This window comes from Triticum urartu, chromosome 3 (genome assembly GCF_003073215.2).
Source record: "Triticum urartu cultivar G1812 chromosome 3, Tu2.1, whole genome shotgun sequence".
In the NCBI taxonomy this organism is placed as follows: domain Eukaryota; kingdom Viridiplantae; phylum Streptophyta; class Magnoliopsida; order Poales; family Poaceae; genus Triticum; species Triticum urartu.
In genome coordinates, this window is record NC_053024.1 from 628,858,684 (window position 1) to 628,866,748 (window position 8,065).

At 39.9% G+C, this 8,065-nt stretch overlaps 1 pseudogene; it reads right to left on the bottom strand.

Moving 5' to 3' along the window:
• Positions 1-6,958: 6,958 nt before the first annotated feature.
• On the bottom strand, positions 6,959-7,823 carry LOC125545457 (annotated as a pseudogene).
• Between the last annotated feature and the right edge of the window lie 242 nt (positions 7,824-8,065).

The following is an 8,065-nucleotide window of genomic DNA, read 5'->3' on the forward strand; positions in this document are numbered from 1 at the left end:
TTTATTATAAATCTGAACTCATGTGCTAAAAAGATGGTAGCTGCTCGCTTAACAGAAGAATGCTCAATACTGGAAAATTCTAGAAAAATCCTTTGTATGCAAGGATGCATGTGGATAAATTGTCTTTCAAGTTCAACAACGAGCAAAGATATAGCATCTACAAGACTGCTAGTTCTATGAAGAATAGACCCACCCATAGTGGGAAAAGCACCGACGCAAGTAAAGATATCTTAAATAACTCCTTTTCCAATAATATTACCACTATCGATCCGAATTTTTTTAGTGTGTAAAATAGTAGGTTCTTTATGAGGATAATCAAAAGCATCAAAGTTTCTCCCATCGTTACTACTATCCTTTTCAACGATAACCTACCCAGTTTTAGACATGCTGGCAACAAACCACAATAAGAACGAACACACAAGAGGCAAGCGGAAAGAGACGAACGGAAGAGGGCGAAGAAAAGGCAAAGGTTTTCGAAAATCGTTTTAGAAGTGGGGGAGAGGAAAACGAGAGGCAAATGGCAAATAATGTAATGCGAAGGAAAAGAGTTTATGATGGATACTTGATATGTCTTGACTTGGTGTAAATCTCCCCGGCAACGGCGCCAGAAATCCTTCTTGCTACCTCTTGAGCATGCGTTCATTTTCCCTTGAAGAGGAAAGGGTGATGCAGCAAAGTAGCGTAAGTATTTCCCTCAGTTTTGAGAACCAAGGTATCAATCCAGTAGGAGACAGCGCACAAGTCACCTAGTACCTGCACAAACAATCAAGAACCTTGCAACCAACGCGATAAAGCGGTTGTCAATCCCTTCACGATCACTCCCAAAAGAGAGATCTAATAAAGATAATAAAGTAAATATTTTTGGTATTTTTGTTGTATAGATTGGAAAGTAAAGATTGCAAAATAGTAAATGAGATGCGATGTAAATAAAAGAGATGCAATATAATAAGAAAGAGACCTAGGGACCATAGGTTTCACTAGTGGCTTCTCTCAAGATAGCATGTATTACGGTAGGTGAACAAATTACTGCCGAGCAATTGATTGAAAAGCGCATAGTTATGAAGATATCTAAGGCAATGATCATGAATATAGGCATCACATCCGTGTCAAGTAGATAGAAACGATTCTGCATCTACTACTATTACTCCACACATCGACCGCTATCCAGCATGCATCTAGAGTATTAAGTTCATAAGAACAGAGTAACGCATTAAGCAAGATGACATGATGTAGAGGGATAAACTCAAGCAATATGATATAAACCTCATCTTTTTATCCTCAATGGCAACAATACAATACCTGCCTTGCTGCCCCTACTGTCACTGGGAAAGGACACCGCAAGATTGAACCCAAAGCTAAGCACTTCTCCCATTGCAAGAAAGATCAATCTAGTAGGCCAAACTAAACCGATAATTCGAAGAGACTTGCAAAGATATCAAATTATGCATATAAGAATTCAAAGAAGAACCAAATAATATTCATAGATAATCTTGTTCATAAACCCACAATTCATCGGATCTCGGCAAACACACCGCAAAAGAGTATTACATCGAATAGATCTCCAAGAACATCGAGGATAACTTTGTATTGAGAATCAAAGAGAGAGAAGAAGCCATCTAGCTAATAACTATGGACCCGAAGGTCTGTGGTAAACTACTCACGCTTCATCGGAGAGGCTATGATGTTGATGTAGAAGCCCTTCGTGATCGATTCCCCCTCCGGCAGATCGCCGAGAGAGGCCCCAAGATGGGATCTTATGGGTACAGAAGGTTGCGGTGATGGAAAAGTGGTTTCATGGATCTCTGCGATCGATCTAGGGTATAAGAGTATATATAGGCAAAAGAAGTACATCTGTGGAGCTACGAGGGGCCCACGAGGGTGGGGGCGCGCCTACCCCCCTAGGCGCGCCCTCCTTCCTCGTGGCCGCCTCGCAGAGTTCTAGACTTCAACTCCAAGTCTTCTGGATTGCTTTTGGTCCAAGAAAGATCATCGGTAGTTAGCGAGAGACTTGGCCTTACCGTGCAGATTGTTAGATCGCACGGGAGGGCCCTTTTTCCTTATATCTTTATCTAATAATAAAGTACCTATTGCTTCTGGTGATGCATCACGAACATTACCTCCGGAATTGCCTATAAATACTCACTATGCGACGGAAGAAAAACGATTTGATTTTGTGTCAGGATCGCCATGCAGTATGGTTCTTATAAAACCTGATACACACATATATCGCAAGCATGAAACCAGCGCAATGGCTAAGGCCTTGACCTTCCGCACGGGAGACCAGGCTTCTCCCCTTTTCTCTTATATATAGCAGGCCCTGCATGCGGTAATGGGGCGGCCCATATGCCGGTCGTGACACCCTCTATTTCCTTTTTCTTTTTGCTTTTACCTTCTCATTTTTGTTTCTATTTTTTCTTCTTTAAATTAATCTAGGATTTCCAAAAACTCTAAATTTCAAATATTTGCGAGTACTGAAAAAATATATAGATATAGATAAATTGTAAAATGTTTGTGAATTGAAAAAACATTCGCGAAATCATAAAATGTTCGTGATTTGAAAAAAATCGCATATTATAAAAAGATCATGATTTCCAAAAAAATGTTCATGATATTTATGATCGTGTATTCAAAACATATGCAGAAATTTGAAAACAGTGTCCATGAGAAAATTCACAAAAATTAAAACCGTTTCGTAAGTAATGAACAAAACGAACCATCGCCTAGGTAGAGGTTTTATTATGGGATCTATAGAGGTCATTTTATGATTTTATTTAGTCCCTCGCACGTCGGGTAAAAAAAGATTTTTGTGTTCTGTACAGCGTTGAGCACCCCCAAAATTGACACACCTTCCTATGGGTTAGTTTTTGTAAGCTATATGAAAATAACTAAATGTCTATTTTGCCTCCATATACAGCTATTCTGGTACCACAGTTCTACTGATTATGGAAAACACAACTACGCTAGGCCATGATGAGACCATCGCATTTTCAGTTTTTGAAATGACTTTCTAAAAATCCCTTCTCATGATGACATCACTCAGACATAGTTTGTGAAATGACATATTGAAAATCCTTATCTCATGCCGGCATTTGATCTAGACTTTTTTATCTCTATAATATCTGCATAATCTGATTGTTTTTCTCCCGTTGCAACGCACGAGCATATTTGCTAGTGTGTGTGTATGCTAGGTAGGTAAAACTATGTCCATCATAGCTTGACACAGGACTAGTTAAGGTTTGCTAAACATTTAATGGTTTAAAAGTTATTAAAAATATGAAATAAATAGGAGAGCCTCACTATAATATAATAAGATGATCCAATGGTGTGATTTTGAAAAATGCATTTATGTGATGATCCAACAGTGTGACCCAGCGCGACACACATGGGGGGCAGCCGTTGGTGGACAAGCACGCGCGGGCGAGCGTCGATCGAGGCGCTCGGGCCACGCCGAGAGAGGAAGATGGGAGAAGAGAGGGGGGGGAGAGGAGTGGACTTGGACAACACCGGCAGCGAGCAGTGCGCGCCGTGCTGAGCGAGGGTGACCGTGAGTACAGGCAGTGCGGCCACGCAGAGCAGACGGCGGCACAACTAGGGAACGGGGTTGGTAGGGGAGCAACAATGCTCTGGTGGCACGCAGAATGGCCGATGCACGGGGCACGATCTGATGAGGTTACAGACGAAGGTATCGAGATTTAAGGAATTGACTGAATCATCAATTGGGCGAGCGGGAGGGGATTGGGCGGACGACAGGGCGAACAAAAGACGAAAGCATTGGGTAAGAAGGACGATGACCTGAACATTCGCCTTTGTAGAGAGTGATAGATATGAATCATTCAAAAATAAAGAGTCAACAAAGTATGCTTAGTCGAGAATAAGGAAATTCAATGAATACCGAGGAACGACATGAAGCCTTCTTTCTCAAACAAGTTAAACATCAACTCCAAAGCTTTCTGACACTTGGGTCAACCCTAAAGTCTCAACAAATATGCCAAAAATGGAAGGTGCTTTAATTTGAAACTTCCAATTCTCATATATGTATTGTCTTGGTTTTTCAAAATATATATAACAGTTGTCATCGGAATGAACGAGGCGCATCAACGCGCGCCTTCATGTTCTAGTTTACCATAAAAATGTAGCATAACACAAACCTAATTAAGAGAAGGTAATAAATACATGATGGATTGACAACATACGCATCGAAAACAAAAAATATTGAAAAAATTCTGAATTCGTATACTAACATTTCAACGAGAAACGACATTTATAGACCCTGTGGGGAAAAAATCATCACTTCAAAATGCTTTTGGAAATGACATTTTTGGATCATTGACTTTTTTAGCCACGGCTTCTACAAATGTCATTTCACGATAAAATTTTGCAAGCGTTGAAACTTTTGTCAATGTTTGTCACCAAAAAATTCCAGATTTTTATGAATTTATTATTATTATTATTCTATTTTTACTGTTCACCCGAGCTAATATGTCGGGCTTAGAAACTCCATGTCCCATACACATTTCCTTTTGTCATGAATATATTCATCAAGTATGAAACTTACTTTGTAAAAAGTATTGGAAATAAAAATCAACTAGAGTGTACAAAAATCGCACAAACCTTACAAGTTACAACCAACGTTCCCAGGATTCTTGAGGGAGTCACTAAAGGCAACTGAAGATGAGAGATCAATGTTTTAACTCTCGAAGAACGGTCTGACTTCGAAATGACAGAGGGATGAACAGTAACCATAGCACACGGTTCAAATCAAGCTTGCCACACAAGGGAATCCAGACCCAAAATAGCACAGGATCATGGTTCAAAATCGCATGAAAACACCGCTGAAATCATGCTTGCCTCACTAGCAGAATCACAGCTCAAAATTGCGGCTCAAATCATGGTTGTCCACACGAGCAGAGACACCGTTCACATGAGCACAACCACAGGTTCAAATTACACAGAAACAAAGAGCATCACACAGAAAGGGGATTAAAAATTGAACACGCAGAAGAAGTACAGCTAATTAAAGACGCAACGAGGAGCTGCGGCATCGAAGACGAAGTAGTCGACAACGTCTGATCAATATGGAACACACAACATGGACAACCAGTTGAAATGAAAATACAGGTGAATTAAAGAATTGAAACACACAACATGGACAACCTGCTGCATCTAGGAAGTGAAGAAGCTCCATTCCTGAATATAAGTAAAACTGCATATTGTGAACTACATGATTGTTCAAAAGTCCTGTTAAAGTAACTAGATAATCGATGTTGCGGGGCACATACTCATACACTGAGCTGCTGCAATCACCTGTCTGGTACAATGTAACCACATCACTCATCTCAAATAAAACATACCACTAGATTCAGTGATGTTATAGTACAAAAAGACACTGAAATAGATATACATTGGTACTGGGGTACAGAGAACTTCCGCAAGAGTTCCAACACACAAAAACCAGTAGTAAAATCACCATTGGGATGAATAAAATGTACTGCTGCAAACAAAGACATTTATCTCTGAACTATATATGCTAACCATATCTTATAATAGATAATCAATTCAGCAACACATTAAATGCTAGTTAACATCCAAAATAGGAAAATAAAGGGGAAAACGGGCCACATCTTTAAAAAGGTGCACAACAAAACCATTTATCATGCACAGAAACTAAAACACTACATCAGCTAGATTTCAAGTCTTGCATGCACAAAACTAATTAACAAGCTAACCATCTAAGTAAACTAGAATGCCATCAGCCACAAAATTCAGAAGGTAACTGCAGCTCCCTCTACATTTTCACATCCGGGCTTGGGACCGGCAAATGCGGTGTTAAACCACACCAATCATCATTCAGCAAAGCATACAGGCCACACCAATCATTCAGCAAAGCATACAGGCCACACCAATCATTCAAACAAAGCATACAGGCCACACCATCAAGCAAATGCAACATTCACACACACAGAGAGTCACACACACAAGCAAATGCAACATTCACACATAGACACAGTCAGTCACACACACAGTAGCGCTTGCACACAAGAAATAGAGATAGATAGGGGTACATCACACGCACAGGGTCACACACACAAGCAAATGCAACATTCACACACAGACACACAGTCAGTCACACACACAGTAGCGCTTGCACACAAGAAATAGAGATAGATAGGGGTACATCACACGCACAGGGTCACACACACAATGGATCGCTTGCACACAAGAAACAGAAATAAATAGACATAGATTGGGGCACAAACAGAAAGCTAATAAATGCAAGAACGAAGTAAATTCAGAAAGCTATAAAGAAATTCCAGGACCTGAATGAGTAAACTGATTTCTGAGGGGCGAGGGTGATTCAGATCTTCATTCGTGAAAATTGGAAGCTAGTTAGAGGCTGATTAAGTGATTATCTTCATCACTACCCGCAAGTTTGTAGGCGGAGAGACATATGCTTATTTGTTTACAATTTGGTTCGTAATTCAAATATCATGGGCAACACTCTTATAGAAATTTTGGTTAAGGTAGGCCATTCATACCTAAACAATATATGTTTCAAGTTGGCAACATCGGTTGCCTCTCATCAGTTCCAAGCCGATGGCTAGTCTGAAATGACATGAGCAACTTAAAATGTGAGTGTAATGTAAATGATGTTTCTATTGTTCTTGAAGCAAGAAAAGTAGCTTACATCATCAGCAGCACCAGCAGTCATATGTACAAATAAAGATTTGGATGACCTGTTATGTAATAAGCATTGCATGAGTCAAAGATACTTAGAAATCAGTTTACGATCATAACAGCATAAGTAATTATTCATGTGTGTATATCAAAGTTATCAAGGAATCAAGGATTCAGTATAAAACAAGTCAGACAAAATGATCAAAATTCATACTCTGACCATTTGAAAGCATAGAAACTTACCGATGATTTATCGTCCTGCAACTCCAATAATTCACCTGGTTTGTCGTCTTTTGACTTTAGCTATAGGTGAGAAGAACTAAGAACAAATAGAAGTACACAGATGGAAGTAACCAGTGTGTTTTGAAATTAGCAAACATCCCACCGTTTGTCTTGCACGGACGGGGGAAATGCATTTCAGCAAACCATAAATAAAACAATCAAAAGAATACCTCTCTCGACATTGCTTGCCTATACATCCCCCCATGGCGTACTTCTGTGTCCAGGAGTGTGCCGTGGACTCATACTTGGCCCCATCAGTCTTGTACATGTGAGCTCAGGCACCAGAGGATCATCGGGGTTGGGGTCCGTCAGTAACGAACAGATTGACAGGAGGACCTATTAACAGAGACGGGTAAATGTTAGAGAAACATAAATGAAGAATTTCTGTGAGATTAAGTTGCTGGAGGAACCAAGCTTATATCAGCAACAAGCTTTAAGAAAACATGGAACAACCAATCTAGGAATACATATCACCTTTGACATGGTCAAAGCTGGCTCCACTGTTCCTTGAGAATGTCAAGGCAAATGTTGATGTTGTTGTTGATGTTTGGGTGGAACACCTTGGTGCGGAAAGAGACCTGAACTATGTTCATGTCTGAATGTCATTAAAAATAGATAAGATAGCAAGCAGCAGCAAACTAGTTGTTTGAGGACCCCAAGACATTTGTGTAACAGCAATTCCAATATCATAGAATCAATATGAACTCTCTTTTTTACAAAGGTTAGCTCGGTACACCGGAAATTACCTTCAGGGGCTTGAAGGCATAATCCGGTGGGAAATGGATGTTCACTAGACCACCAGTAAATGGGTTGTCCGAGGGTCCCATGATAGTGCCCTGCCAGTGAAACATGTCCTCACCTGCAGGACCTGCCCGAATAAAAGGAAAGTAATATAGTATTACACAACAGTCAGACAAGCATTTGTATGAAGCCAGTCAAGTAGGAGTATAAAACAAGTCATATTTACTGCGAGACCAAACAGCGGCCAGCTTTAGTTATGTGTGAACAAGTTCAGAATTAGGCATGAAATTATGTTACCAAGGGTTATCCATCATATACCCATCCAGTATAATGATTAGAATAATTCAAAATTCATTGATCTTAATTT